Source organism: Coptis chinensis, chromosome 3 (genome assembly GCF_015680905.1).
Source record: "Coptis chinensis isolate HL-2020 chromosome 3, ASM1568090v1, whole genome shotgun sequence".
NCBI classification, from domain to species: domain Eukaryota; kingdom Viridiplantae; phylum Streptophyta; class Magnoliopsida; order Ranunculales; family Ranunculaceae; genus Coptis; species Coptis chinensis.
Window position 1 is genome coordinate 62,457,218 of NC_141458.1, and position 17,059 is coordinate 62,474,276.

Consider the following 17,059-nt stretch of genomic DNA (forward strand, 5'->3'; position numbering starts at 1 on the left):
AAAACAATAAAACTAAACTATGATGCAACTAAACTAAGAAGCAATAAAAAGAATGAAGATTTGACTAACCTGGATGGTAGATCTTGTCTTCGAGATGTCCTTCAAGCTTCTTTCTTTCTTAAAAGGATGGATGATGCGGCTAAAATTACCTCAAGATCCAAAATTCTAATCTTGAAAGAAAACCTTAAACATAAACAACTTAAAACGGCAGCGGCGCCATTGACACACCCTCCTTTTGTGTATGTAATGTGGTATGGTCGTTGAACAAAAGAGAAGCGTATCAAAACCTAATTATCCCTCAATAAGTAAAGGATGAGTAGGGTATCATTCCACTTTTAAGTGTATGTTTATATGAAGGACAGGACTGGAAAGGGGGTTTGAGGGATTAAAAACTATAATTGTAGAGATTTTAGATTCTAATGCTAAACTAAACTAAACTAACTAAACTTAAACTAAACTAAACTAAACTAACTAACTAAACTTATATACTAAAACTAAGAATTGGAAATAGGGAGAGAATATGAGAGAGATAGATTCAAGAGATTCAAATCCACCAATGCTTTTGATTCAATGACCTTTTGCTTTATGTTGTTCTCCAAGTAGACTACAATCGGGCAATCGAAATGAGTGCCGATGCCTTTTAGGTGAAACATCGTTAAACAATTAACTCTACTTAAGGTTGTTCCTATGTTCATGTTACTAGTATCTTCTTTCCTTTTATGTGAGCTTGGGCAGCTATTCAATGAATCACCATCTAAGGCAAACACAAGGAATACTTCCCTTACTCTAAAACACTACACAACTAGAAGAAAAGTAGAGAATAATAGTATAATATTCAATTACAATAAATAAAATCCTATTCTAGCATTATATTCAATTGCAATAAATAAAAGAATGTTACTAGCAAATATTCAATTGCAATAAATAAAACCCTAAACTAGCATGATATTCAATTGTAATAAATAAAACCTTAATCTATACTTCCATCCCCCTCGGTGTGGGCAATGGAACTAATAACTAAAACATAAAGAACTAACCCGATGAAGAACATCATGAACCAAGAATCATTAAACCTTAAGCATCGGCTTCATCTCCTCCCTTGAAGGAGAAGATTAGCCTTCCATAAAGAAGGAAGAACACGAAGAACGAGAAGAAGAAGAGAGTTGAAGAACATAAGACTAGAAAGACTAATTTATTAAGACTTCACTAGTTAAAACCGATCTTTTATTATTAATCTCTCTCTGCCTCAAGTTCTGGAGACAAGAATATAAGTGAATTGGCAAATTACATGAGGCACTTAGGTCCTCTATTTATAGGGGTTACAATGAGCTCTAGAAGCATTCCAAACCGTCATTTGTTTCCTAATACAAATAGGTTTCTTTCAGAGTCCAACTTCATGTCCAAAACTGAGAAGGAATTGGCTACATTGTCGATTCATCGCCTAGACGCATTATCCATGCGTCTCGGACTCAATCAATGCGTCGGGCGCTTCGATCTATCGTCCCCGGACTCAATCAATGCCCGGGCCTCCATAATCCATCGTCCCTAGACGCATAAGCCGATTTTCTCTCTTCTGCTCTATCCTTCTATCCTCTTTTGCGGGCTTTGGTCCAAGCAACGAATCCTTTGGCCTTGGGCTTCCAAATAGACTTTAATATAGGTCCAAGTCGCACCTTTAACAGCTCCAATTCCTTGGCCTTCTCCATGATTGTCCACGGGCCTCCCATGTGATCCTTAATGCTCCGAATTGCTTCGTTTTACCCCATTTTCTCTAATATTCTACAAAAACTCTCTTTTTCACCTGTAGAGTCTTAAAACACAACTTATAAACACTATTAGTCCACTAAGATGGCTAAACAAGAGGCATAATCGAGGGTTAAATAGTACTTTTTGAGCACTTATCACCTTGGAGGAAGACGCACCCCCAGTATTTCTAGATAGGCCACCCCCACTATTTCTAGATAGGTATGGAAATTTGTCTTCAAGAAATTAAGCATCAAATGAGTCAAACAAGACATTAGTCTTCATATCTAGAAACTTGTTGGCCTTACTGCTCATAGCATAGCCTAGAAAGACACACTTATAAGCTTTTTTCTCAAGCTTTGAGATCTTGGGATCATGTTTCCTTACAGAAGACAGACATCCCCATGTTCTAAAGTAACTCAAATTAGGCTTCCTGTTCTTCCATAGATGATAAGGTGTAACCTTTGTCTTAGAATTAACAATTCTATTCAGCACATAGCATATAGTCAAAATAGCTTCACCCCATAAATTTGAGGGTACTCCAGAACTTCCTTAAGAGTTCTGTTCTTACGTTCAGTTACTCCATTCATTTCAGGTGAATAAGGAGCTGTCGTCTCATGAATTATACCATATGATTGCAAGAAAAGACTAAAATCAGTAGAACCATATTCAGTATCTCTATCACTTCGAATTACTTTAATGTTCCTGTCATACTGATTTTGAACCTCAAGTATATAAGTTTTAAAAGCTTCAAACGCATCACTTTTATTCTTCAACAAATAAACATATGCAAACTTCGAGCAATCATCAATGAAAGTAATAAAATATCTTTCACCACCTCTAGTTAGAACTCCTTCAAGCTCACAAATATCAGTATGTACCAAGTCTAGTAGATTTGTACTTCTCCCAACTGATTTGTAACGCTTCTTTGTGATTTTCACCTTAATGCAAGATTCACAGTGTGCAAAATTGTCATTCAAGTTAGGAATTAAACCAAGTATGCTCATGTTCTTAATATACTTCCTATTAATATGACATAATCTACCATGCCAAACATTAATAGAACAAGAGATCATGTAAGCAGAAGTATAAGTTTTCTTTAGATCAGCAACATTCAACTTAAACATCCCATTTACATGCATAACCCTTACCAATAAAAACCCCAGACTTAGTGATCATATACTAATCACTACCTGTGACTTGCTGAAAACAAGCCTTGTTCAAAATAAAACCAAAAACCAAATTCTTCCTAATCTCAGGAGTATGAAGCATATCCTTTAATAACAGTTTCTTCCCAGAAGTGAATTGCAGCTCAACATCACCAGTACCCAGAACCTTGGTTGTATGATTATCACCAAGTAGAACTTAATGATTCATAGTTGTGGTATAACTCTTGAACCAGTTCCTATTATAGCAAATGTGACTAGAAGCACCAGTATCAGCCCACCACCCCTCACAAACATTAGCAGAATTGACCTTAGTTATCATAGCAACAAAAGGTTCCTCAGTAACATTAACCTCATTGACTTTACAAAACTTACAATTCCTAGCATAATGCCCCTTCTTCTTGCAAGTATAACAGACAACTTCTGACATGTCACCGGGTGATTTTTGATTCATATGCACCTGATTCTAGTTCTGATTCTGTGGAGCTTTCTTGTTAACAAGTTTGTTCTTCATGGCTTTCTTATTAGGTTTCAAACTAGATTTAGTCATACTGGTTTGTTGGTTTACCACATTAACCTTAGCCTTGGCAGATGACATGGCAACTTCCTCATTATGGTCTTGTTTTCGTGATTCCTCTTCTATACGGAGTCTCATAATAAAACTTTCCATCAAAAACTCCTTAGACTTATACCTTAGTATGTTCCTGAAATCCTTCCAAGAGGGAAGAAGCTTATCAATGACGACAACAACCTAAAATTGCCCATCAATTTTCATCCCTTTTGAATGTATCTCATGAACAATAATCTGTAGGTCATGGCATTGAGACACAATAAATTTGTTATCTACCATCTGAAACTTAAGATAACGACTTACAACGAATTTTTTGGAGCCAGCTTTCTCAGTATCATACTTCTTTTGCAGGGCTTCCCAGACATCAGAAGTAAATGGAAGTTCAAAGTATAAGTCATATAGATCATCAGCAAGTGAGTTCAAGATGTAATTTTTACACTTGAAATCTGCAGCGATCCACTTATCAACAACAACAGATAGTGCAAGTTCCAATAGGACATCTTCATCAGGAATCGGTTCACTTATAACGGTTTCCACTTTAACCAGGGTCATATAGAACATCATCTTCACCTTCCACCACTTGAAGTGCTAACCAGCAAACTTGAACGGTCGATTATGGCTATTGTCGTTGTGGGACCTGGATGGGTTACCTTCTTCATGTTCCATTGTCAAAAAACCTTAAAATTATTGGAATATAATTTTTACAACAAGAACAAACAGTGAATATAAAGAATGCTGGCTGAGGCACGAATAGGTACGCTCTCTTTAAAGTTGTTTTGCGTCTGTTCCTCTTTATGTAAACAAACCACGTCAACCCCCAGGATATAACAACCAGTTATTACTCTCCTTTGTTTACTGCAGATAAACCAAAGAAGAAAAGGAAGAACCATGATACTAATCTTATGATTGCCCAAAACGTAATTTAGAAATTAGTTTTTTTCTTTTTCTATGGGCTGCTAGTAGAAGAGTATTTATAGGGGAAAAAATGTGGAACACTTTGTAGATCCGAATTGTAGGGAAATGCTTCAGTTTCCTGATAAGGATTGGATTCTACAAGTCCATCACGTTACTGGTTCCCCAATCCATATCCAACTCTGTTTCCAAACTTATTCGGAAATAGTTTGCCAAAAAGAAGATAAGGGATCAAAGAGAGCCCAAGCCACACGCCACACGCCACAAGCCCGAGCACAGTTCGTTTCTGCGTGCACGTGTGTGTGTGGCTTTGTATGAGTCCTCCCTCCTAACCGAAAAGCCTTTGTACCCTAAGGGCACGCCTTTAGTATGAGACTTTCACTTATAAACAGTACTCACTAGTGTTTCCTCTCCAATATGGGACTAAAGTTTTCTACTTAAACAACTATCCCACAAAGAGGTCAAGGGATCAAACCACCACAAAGTCACTCCAAACATTACCACTTATTTTATTGAAAATAACTCAACAATTCCCCACTTATTTTTGATAAAAAACAAAATATAAAATGAACTTTGTGGCAATCAATATCAATTTCAAAATGTTATGCATAGATGAAGGTGTCCAAGACTTAAACCTTTACGTAGTGAAAATTACTCAAAGAATAAGAGCCATAAGTGGCTAAGTCTTAAACTTAGGTCTTAAGTATACAATAAGTTATAATCATGCACAACATATCCAGTGTTCTCCTTTCATGTTTTGCATATTAAAGGCCCTGTGCTCTCTTCCTGGATTCGTGAATGATCTAGAGAATTTGCCCTCATTCTTATAGAAAGCGGCCTGTACTTTCACATTCACTAGGTGAGTCTATCAAGAGTGCTCCTATAGCTATGCACTCCGTCCATAAGGACCATAGAACATCAATAAGAGTTTTTCCCAGAAAACCTCAACCTTTATTTATCGCTTCAGGATTTCATACATTTTACTATCCAACTAGGGGATAGATAAGTAACAATGAATGTCTCACAACGAACAATCTATGACTTGTTCTTCCCTTTGAACCTAATTTTTGGGATCTATAGTCCCTAGGTTGGGTTACCATCATAGATGTTCATCTTTTAATTGGCTTCAGTCCCATGCTTCTGGCAGTAGTCCACAATTTTTCTTTGGCCAAAGCTCTTGTAATTGGATTTGCTAGATTATCATCAGATCTCACAAAATCAATAGCCACTGCACCTTTAGATATAAAATCCCTGACAGTACTATGTTTACGACGAATCTGCCGTGATTTACCATTACAAAACTTACTGTGGACTCGCCTAATAGCAGCAGTGCTATCACAATGTATCGAAATGGCTGGTACCGATTTATGCCAAACCCGAATATGAGTGATAAGATCTCATAACTAACCAACCTCCTCACTTGCACTAGCCGAAGCAATCATTTCAGACTCCTTGGTAGGCTTGATAAGGTTATATACTAAAAGCATTACTTTTGTATTAACTCTAATTCTTTATATTTTGAATGAGAATCATATGGGTAAATGTTATGCATATTATATATGTTATTAGTTATATGCATGCATCTAATACTTTATGTTGTAGATGATATGGTGTGTGGTGACACACAGAAGATCATATCATCACTACCTTATAAAGTATAAGTAAACGTTCACAACCTAGATGGATTTGGACAAATCATTGGTACGGTTGTAGTATAATCTGGTATTAGTCTATCTTGACGACAGGATTACACTAGTACATTTTGTGTGTATTGAATAGGACCAAGTGAGGTTGTTGCTCTTTATACTGACTATATAAGAGAACAAACACCTATGTTATTATGGATGCTTGTCCTCTGAATCCGGATATAATAACGGGCACTTACATTCATTGTACATTGCTTGAAATCATCAATGAGTGAGATTCATTTGTGAATCAACAAACTCGATGGATTGGGTAATGACATTATATGTAAGGTGTGCTGTTGATTATAGAAGGAATTCGTGACTCGCAAAAAGTCGGGCTGATGATATCCCCTTGAGGAGCTCATAAGGATTGTCATGTAAGCCCTGCAGGTGGATTTGATCCGACATAACAATGAGGTTGAGTGGTACTACTCAAGGACATAAGAAGTTGATTAATGTAGTTGTCATAACTTGACTTAATCAACATGCATTCGATATCTTAAACATGGGGAGATCAACAAACATATAATATAGAGCCCATAAACGTAACACGTAATTTGGGATTAGGGTGGTAGTGCAACAATGGCCTTTAGTGGAATAAGCCATTTGTTGACGGACTTGGGCCGTGTGTTCTGGGCGAACGTGGAAAGCCCAAGCTCGTAAGGAGGTCCAACCCTAATTTCTCCTCATGGTCCCTGTTCTAGCCTATAAATAGAAGCCCTCTTTCTCTAGCCGTTTTTTACACACAAGTAAAACTCAGGTTTTGCTCAAGGAAAGGTAGATCCAAAATCGGTTCTGACTTTGTGAGTGAGAGAGGTCAAGAAAGAAAGAAGAGGCTGGAAGATCGTTGCCCACACAATGTCCAATCTAAGGATAGTAATACAACAGAAATTCAATAAGTTGTTGATTTCGTAGATCTTGAATTCTCAAAGATATCACAGCCAATCTAAAGGTATGAATTTATAAACCAAACCGTGGACACCTTTATTCCGCTACGCATGGTGTTTCGTGGTTCGTAGTCATTTGATGCGACCATAGTGGTTCCTACAAGGTTGTGCTATAATGGTCTGCTTCTTGGACTTCCAAGATACAACACCTCCACCAATGCTAAACACATAGCCACTGGTGGCCTTAGAGTCTTCTGAGAGAGTGTTCTAGTCAGCATCTGTATACCCCTCAAGAACAGCAGGATATCTCTGATAATGAATACCCAAATCAATGGTTCTCTTTAGGTATCTCATTAACCTACCAATTGCTCTCCAATGCTCGGCACCAGGATTACTAGTATACTTGTAAAGAACACCTACTGCATAGGCAATGTCAGGTCTAGTACAATCTGTAGCATATCTCAAACTATCAATGCTACTTGCATATTCTTTCTGGTTCACAGGTTTATCATTATTCGCAAATAATTTAACATACGAATCAAAAGGAGTACTGATAAACGTAAAAAGTATAGTTTTACCTAGACTTAACTAATTAAACTCAAGAATAAGTAAAACTAAATGAATTTTACTCTATTGATCAAAGTTCTACTCTCGTTACCAATGCAATATGTGGAGTAGAGAATTTGTTCCAGTCTTAGTTCGTTTAAATGTAAGATTTCCTAGTTCATTAATTCTAACAAAAACGATGAGAGTAATGAAATAAAATTATGGTAAGACGGTGATTTAACTAATTTAGATGTTCTGATTTAAACTACGACAATTCAATAATATGATGTGAATATGGGAAGGAATTAGGGGAATTTGATTCCACCTTGATTCAACTTAATAAACTAGCATAGAATTTGTTGTAATCCTAATTTTTACGTTTCCACGTAAAGGTTGGGTATTTCTAATCCCTAATTATTCATGACAATCTCTACCAACTAATAATTAGCATGTGAAGGAATTAAACCCATTCTCATGGTGAACTAATTACTTTCTAGAGTGGAATAGATTATTACAACTATTTCTACGCTAACATAATTAAGTTTTCATCAAAGCTTTCTCAAACCCCTCTAATGGAGGTTTTAGCTTTGATTCATCAAACTATCATTTATAGAATAAGAATAATAAGAACAAGACATTATTGAAAGAATAATAATTACTTTATTAATCTAATTGAAAGAGTCTAAGAATTCAAACTGTATTAAAACTGAATTCAAGCTAACTTAAAACTAGGTTTATGAATAACTAACTATATATCTAGAGTGATGCCTTAGTCATCTTTATATAGAAGAGGGATAGGACTGCAAATTCATGCATTGGCTTTGGAGCCTTGCTTTGGGCCATAAAATCGAGCCTAAAACCTCGTTACTCTAGTCCAAAAAGGGGTTTTCTACTGGAAATAGCTTTACAGTCTTTTCATCCACTTTTACTCCTCCGATTAGATCAAGGCTTGGAACATTAGAAATCCCGTTCCGAGCCGGTCGTTTTAACATATGGTAGGTCCAATTCCAAGGTCTGAGTCTAAAGATACGGCCTGTGGAAGTTCTGTAAACTTTTGTGCGCTATTTCTGCCGGTGTTGACTTTAACTTTTCAGCTTTGACCGGGCTTTAAAAATGGTTTTTTCTCCTTGAATATTGGCCTTTAATCATATAACTTCTTAGCAACCAACCTTTTCTCCTTTATCTCGCAAAAGGAACGCATTTCTTCACATATTCGACTCCAATACCTGAAATACACAAGAGTACGTAAACAACATTAATTCTTATTTATTAATCACATAATTGGTCTAAAAGCAATATTGTTAAAGGGTTAAAACTACATTTTTGGGCTCTTATCAAGTACTAATAGCCACGCAGTCGAAGTAGTTATACTTCTTCAATATTTTCTCAATGTAGTGTGACTGATCCAGCCATATGCCATCAGACGATCTTATAATTTTGATTCCCAACATTACATCAGCCTTACCTAAGTCCTTCATATTAAAGTTAGAAGAGAACATGATCTTGGTCTCTTTCACAACATATAAATTAGAACGAAAGATTAGTAGATCATCAATATATAAGTATATAATAACACATATCCCATTAGAGTACTTATAATAAATGCACTTGTCACTTTAATTTATCTTGAACCTACTGATAATGATAAAGTTATCAAATTTCTCATGCCACTGTTTAGGTGCATGTTTCAACCCATAAAGTGACTTAAGTAATTTGCATACCTTTTTATCCTTGCCTGGTTCCATGAAACCTGTTGGCTGCTCCATGTAAATCTCCCCTTCTAAATCCCTGTTTAGAAAGGTTGTCTTAACATCCATCTGATGAATAACAAGATTATGAATAGCAACAACAGAAAATAATACTCTAATGGATTTTATCCTCATAACAAGTGAATATGTGTCGAAGAAATCAAAGTTCTCTCTCTGTCAAAAACCCTTGCTTTAAACTTGTCCACTAAATCATCGGTTTTAAAATTCCTTCTAAAAACCTATTTGTTTCTTATAGTCTTACAACCAGGAGGCAAATTAACAAGCTCCCAAGTTTTGTTATCCATGAGAGAATCAAGCTCACTCTGTATGGATTCTCTACAAAACTCAGAGTCAGAAGATGCGAGAGCTTCTTCAATGGAGGAGGGATCTCCTTCCAAAGCAAAAGTGACAAAATTGGGTCTCAGTTCCATAGCAACCCTTGTTCTCTTACCTCTTCTCAGTTCAGATTCTATAACAGTGTCTTGGTAATGTAATCCAGGTATATAAGTGTCAGAAACATTAGAAGTAGGTGCCTTGGAAGAAGACACACCCCCACTATTTCTAGATAGGTATGGAAACCTGTCTTCAAGAAATTCAGCAACAGATAATTCAAACAAGACATTAGTCTTCATATCTAGAAACCTGTAGGCCTTACTGTTCATAGCATAACCTAGAAAGACACACTCATAAGCTTTGCTCTCAAGCTTTGAGATCTTGGGATCATGCTTCCTTACAAAAGCCAGACATCCCCATGTTCTGAATTAACTAAAATTAGGCTTCCTGTTCTTCTGTAGCTGATAAGGTGTAACCTTTATCTTAAAATTAGCAATTCTATTTAGCACATAGCATACAATCAAAACAGCTTCACCCTATAAATTTAAGGGTGCTCCAAAACTAAAAAACATAGCAACAGTTAATTCCTTAAGAGTCCTATTCTTACATTTAGCTACTCCATTCATTTCAGGTGAATAAGGAGTTGTCGTCTCATGAATTATACCATATGATTGCAAGAAAAGATTAAAACCAATAGAACCATATTTAGTACCTCTATCACTTCGAATTACTTTAATGTTCCTGTCACGCTGATTTTGAACCTCAAGTATATTAGCTTAAAAAGCATCAAACGCATCACTTTTATTCTTCATCAAATAAACATATGCAAACTTAGAGCAATCATCAATGAAAGTAAAAAAATATCTTTTACCACCTCTAGTAAAAACTCCTTCAAGCTCACAGTTATCAGTATGTACCAAGTCTAGCAGATTTATACTTATTTCCACTGATTTGTGAGGCTTCTTTGTGATTTTCGCCTTAGTGCAAGATTCACAGTGTGCAAAATCATCATTTAAGTTTTGAATTAAACTAAGTATGCTCATGTTCTTAACATAGTTCCTATAAATATGACATAATCAACCATGCCAAACATTAACAGAACAAGAGAGCATGTAAGCAGAAGTAGAAGTTTTATTCAGATCAGCAACATTCAACTTAAACATCCCATTACATGCATAACCCTAACCAATAAAAGCCCCAGACTTAGTGATCGCATACTGATCACTACCTATGACTTGCTGAAAATTAGCCTTGTTCAAAATAAAACCAGAAACCAAATTCTTCCTAATCTCAGGAGTATGAAGCACATCTTTTAATAGTAGTTTCTTTCCAGAAGTGAACTGCAACTCAAACCAGTACCCAGAACCTTGGTCGTATGATTATCACCAAGTTGAACTTCATGATTCGTAGTTATGGTATAATTCTTGAACCAGTTCCTATTCTAGCAAACGTGCCTAGAAGCACCAGTATCAGCCCACCACCCCTCACAGACATTAACAGAGTTGACCTCAGTTATCATAGTAACAAAAGGTTCCTCTGTAAAATTAGCCTCATTAACTTTACAAAACTTATAGTTACTAGCATAATGCCTCTTCTTCTTGCAAGTATAACAGACAACTTCTGACATGTGAACGGGTAGTTTCTGATTCATATGCACTTGATTCTGGTTCTGATTCTGTGGTGCTTTCCTGTTAATAGGTTTGTTCTTCATGGCTTTCTTATTAGGTTTCAAACTAGATTTAGTCTTACTAGTTTGTTGGTTTACCACATTAACCTTAGCCTTAGCAGATGTCATGGTGACTTCTTCATTATGGTATTGTTTTCGTGATTCCTCTTCTATACGGAGTCTCAGAAGAAGACTCTCCATTGAAAACTTAGTAGACTTATGCCTTAGTATGTTCCTGAAATCTTTCCAAGAAGGAGAAAGCTTATTAATGACGACAACAACCTAAAATTTTCCATCAATTTTCATCCCTTCTGAAAGTATCTCATCTCATGAACAATAATCTGTAGGTCATGGCATTGAGACACAACAGATTTGTCATCTACCATCTGAAACTTAAGATAATGACTTACAACGTATTTTTTGGAGCCAACTTCCTCAGTATCAAACTTCTTTTGCAGGGCTTCCCAAACATCAGAATCAGATGGAATTTGAGAGTATAAGTCGTATAGATCATCAACAAGCAAGTTCATGATGTAATTCTTACACTTGAAATCTACATCGATCCACTTATCAACAGCAATAGATAGTGCAGGTTCGAACAAGACATCTTCATTAGGAATCGGTTCGCTTAGAACAGTTTCTACTTTCAGCAGGGTCAGATAGAGCATCATCTTCGCCTTCCACCGCTTGAAGTGCTCACCAGCAAACTTAAACGGTTGATTATGGCAATTGTCGTTGTGGGACCTGGACGGGTTACCTTCTTCATGTTCCATTGTCAGACAACCTTAAAATTGTTGGAATATAATTTCTGCAACAAGAACAAACAGTGAATATAAATAAGGCTGGCTGAGGCACGGATCGGTACACTCTCTTTAAGGTTGTTTCGCGTCTGTTCCTCTTTATGTAGACAGTCCACATCAACCCCCAGGGTACAACATCCAGTTATTACTCTCATTTGTTTACTGTAGATAAACCAAAGAAGAAAAGGAAGAACCACGATACTGATTTTATGATTGCCCAAAATGTAGTTTAGAAATTAGTTTTTTTGTTTTTCTATAGGCTGCTGGTAGAGGAGTATTTATAGAGGAAAAAACGTAGAGCACTTAGTAGATCCGAATTGTATGGAACTGCTTCAATTTCCCGGTAAGGATTGGATTTTACAAGTCCATCACGTTACTAGTTCCCAATCCATATCCAATTTTGTTTCCAAACTTATCCGTAAACAGTTTACCAAAAAGAAGATAAGGGATTAAAGAAAGCCACAAGCCCGAGCCCGGTTCGGTGCGTGTGTGTGGCTTTGTGTGAGTCCTCCCTCCTAACCTAAAAGCCTTTGTACCCTAAGGGCACACCCTCAGTATGGGACTTTCACTTATAAACACTACTCACTAGTATTTCCTCTCCAATGTGGGACAAAGTTCTCTACTTAAACAACTATCCTATAAAGAGGTCAAGGGATCAAACCTTCAGAAAGTCACTATATATATATGTATATAACGAGTATTACCCCACTAGATGAGCCAATTATGATTCTACCCCTAGATGGAAAATTATATTAGAGTCTCCTACCAACCCCCCCCCCCTCCCCCGCCCTCCAATACACACTAAAAAAGACACGGTCAACCCTAGTTGACTTTTTTTTGTGTGTACTTGGAGGAGACTATAATTTCCCCATCTAGTGGAGGGAGGGGGGGGGGGGATCCTAATTGGCTTATCTAGTGGGGGTAACCCTATATATATACAACTGACGTTAGGAATATTAGAATGGAAGTTAAGGCATCAACAAGTTGATTGGCTCCCCTGTAAATGCATGTGTCTAATTGAGAGGGAATACATGTTGCTGATCATCCTCCTCACTTATAATTATGATTAGGCTACTGTGGATGTTTTCCATTGCCCTTGATGAAAGAGATCACATGAGTTGAATCAGTTTGTGCCTGGATGCCTCTTATGTTGTGGTATGACTGCCATTTGAAGTCCTTGTTCCAGCACATCCAGTTCAATGAATGCTAGACCTATGCTTTGATTTACCATGTGTTGCAGCAACTACATGCCCACTATTGTCCCTAATCACTGCCGCCCACCCTCCATTGGTACCCTGCAATGTATTTGTAAAATCCCAGATTTTAGATGCCTTACTGGGCCATGAGAGATTTTTGGCTGCATTAAACAATTTCAAGATCGAGAATCTAATGAATCGGTTTAACACCCAATAGGGTCAAGAACAACCCATATTAATGGGCAAGGAACGGGTCAGGGTCGGGGTTAGTTGAGGGTAAAACTATATCCGAACCCGCACGTTTTTTTGTGTATCCAAATCCGTATTCGAACTCAACTCCGATTGAGTTAATGATACTGAATTCAAAAACCTTGAACCCTGAATTCGAAAACCCAAATTCCAACAAAAGTTTATAAAATATTTAAAAAATTGAAATGATTTCTTCTCAATTTTTCACTACTACTGGCTTAATCGAAGTAGGTGAAGCTTAAAAACATGTTAAGAAGGAGAGCTTAGAATAATGTATTGAGATTCAAAACTCAACTATTGATTAGATGGGTTAGTTAAATTAATCTGAATCCAAAAATGAATTTGAATCAGGTATGAAAACTTATCCAAACCCAGCTTATTCAGTATTCAATCAGGTCAGGTCAGTTTTCAGGTATACTTGACCCGATTCCTTGCCCTACCCACATACACATATAAATTTAGGTATACCGACATTATTCACCTGGAAATGAAATGAACAAAGGAGGATAAGAGCATTCCCAATGCCAGGTCACTTTGGATGTAACTTGGTGAAATGACTCTCTTGTGCCAAAAATAGTTTCCGAATGCAAGGGTCACTTTGGATGTAACTTCAAACAATTGTTGCTCAGGAAGTTACAATATTGTGAACATCGGGCAATGCTTAACAAACGAACCAGGCGGGATCAAAGAAACCATCTCGCTTCTCATATTTTCCTCCAAACGGAATCAAACATTCCGTCCTGCTTCATAATAAACACAAACCCAAGAGATGGGATGTTATATTCCGACCGGTTTCATAATGGCTAGTTTTTTAAATCCTACAATGGACATAATTTCAAAACGGTCATAATAACGGTCAAAATTTCAGAAATTTGGTATATATACACTATGTGTGTTAAATATTCAACTCACACTTCCAAAAAATCATACTTCTTCTTGCAAAAAAAAAATCAATACAATTTCTTCAAAGACATCTTAAGAACCAAGTTTTAGCACTCAACCAAAATCAAAGAAAATATCGGTTCACTTAACCATGACCGAAGATCAAGCTCTACATCTTTCTTGGATCAAAATAAGATTTAGTTATAGGTGCTTATCCGATCCAAGTTCAAAAGGGTTTCAGAATCATGCAGTTATGGAGTTTAGGAAAACACGTATGACTACAACCAAAAGGTCTCATGATTCAATTATCAGTAGATGGAAGTATATTTCAAAAAATGTGAAAAAGTTTGTTGCAATTTTAAATGTGGTGGAGGTTCAAAGTGCAAGTGGTAATACAATTGAAGGTCGGGTAAAAATTTAATTTTATCTTTTAATTCATAAATTTTATGTATGACTATTTTAGTCTAATTATTGTGTGTTTTTTATTTTGTAGTTGACAATGGCAAGGTGCACATTCCAATTGGAAGAAAAAATAGCTTTTGAGTTAGTAGATTTTAAGATCTAGCCCCTAATTAATAATTACCGTAAGTTGAATTACGTTGATAAGAAAATTGCTCCTTATTGGGAGCACACAACTTATTTATCATTATCAGGACATGGCCCGGTATTTAGGTTACTATAAGCTTGTAGCAAATGTGCTATTTGATCTTGTGAGACAATATACTTTTAGTTTTCTAAGGTGACGCCGTAATTTATCATTTGTGATTGGGATCTGTTAAGCACAATCGGCTTGTAAGATGTGATAAATATGAGTGAAATTGTTATTAAAGACTTGAAAATTTTCGTTGATAGACAATCAGGTACAACAAATGCTACTGATACAAAAATTCAACCGTGTAATGAGGAAGTAGCTCTTCTATTTGGTGTTTGAGCAAATATGAACCATTTCAAACGACTTTGTGAGCAATTAATAACCTGAATAACTCTTTCTAGTTTCATGATAATTTAGAATCATATAGAGTACCTTGAGAACTAGATCACCTACCTGAAAGTAGCGTGATAAGAGCCCAAAACTATAGTTTTAATCCCTTAATAATATTACATTTAGACCAATTATGTTTATAATAAATAAGAGTTAGTATTGTTTACGTGATTTTGTGTATTTCAGGTATTAGAGTCAAATATGTGAAGAAATATGTGACTTTTGCAACAGAAATGAGCAAAGGTTGGTTGCTAAGAAGTACTATGGTTAAAGCCCAAGTTTCAAGGAGAAAAAACCTTATTAAAGCCCAGTCAAAGTTGAAAAGTCAAAGTCAACGCGGGCAGAAATAGAGCATAAAGGTCAACAGAACTTACACAGGTCGTATCTTTGGACTCAGACCTCAGAATTGGGTCTACTATATAACAAAATGACCGACTTGGAATAAGATTTCTAATGGTCTAGGCCTTGATCCAATTAGAGAAGTAAAAGTGAACGTAAAGGCTGTTGCAATAATTTCCAACAGAGAAACCCTTTTTGGACTTAAGTAATTAGGTTTTGGGCTTAATTTAGTGGCCCAAAATATGGCTCCAAAGCCCATGCACGAAATTGTAAACCTAGCCCTCTCCTATATAAAGAGGACTAATGCACAACTCTTAGTCTATAACCTTTTAGTTAATTAGACTTCTCCATTAGATAGAAAATTAGTTTTCTTCTTTAGTTTTAAAACCCTAGTTTATGTTATTTAGCCTAGACATCATTAATTCAAGTCAAGTTATTATTAATAAAGTAGTTCTTCATTATGTCTTATTCTACTTATTATTATGTTTATGATAGTCTAATAAATCTTAGCTAAACCTCCGTTAGAGGGGTTTGATTAAAGCTTTAATGAGGACTTGATGTGTTAGTATAGAATAATTGTAGTAATCTATTCCACTCTAGAAGGTAGTTAATTCACCATGAGAATGAGTTTCAATTATCTCACATGCTAATTATTAGATGGTAGAGATTACCATGAATAATTAGGGATTAAAAAGACCTAAAACTTTATGGGAAAACAGAAAGATTAGGATTGCAACAACTCTATACTAGTATATTAAGAATTAATCAAGGTGAAATCAAATCCCCCTAATATTCTTCCTCTCATTCACATCTTTTCATTAAATTGCCATAGTAAGTCTAGAACATTAGATATTAGTTATTTCCACATATTAGTTTTATTAAACCATTGCACTCGTAGATATTGTATAATTGTTTAAGTTAGGGAATTTATTATGTTTAAGAAACTAGGAGTGGAACAAATTCTGACTTCCATTATTGCATGATACTTGAGAGTAGAACTTTGATAACAACTAGTGCAAACACATGCGTTTATTTATTCCTAGCATAATTAGTTAAGATTAGGTAAAACATTTGTTTTTATGATTATCAAATGGCGCCGCTGCCATCTTAGTTGTGTTTAGATTAGTTTCCCTTCGTGTTTTCAATTATACCAATATCCAATTTCACCCACCCACCCAATTGTTTGGTTCTAACTATTGTTGTTGTTTTTTTAAATTTTTTTTTTTCAAAATAGTACCTTGAGCGCGCCCGCACCCTCTTAACTCTATCATCTGAGCGCGCCCGCTCTCTTGTTATTGGATTTTATTTTTTCGAAACAGTACCTTGAACGCGCCCGCGCCCCTTCTGAAGAAAG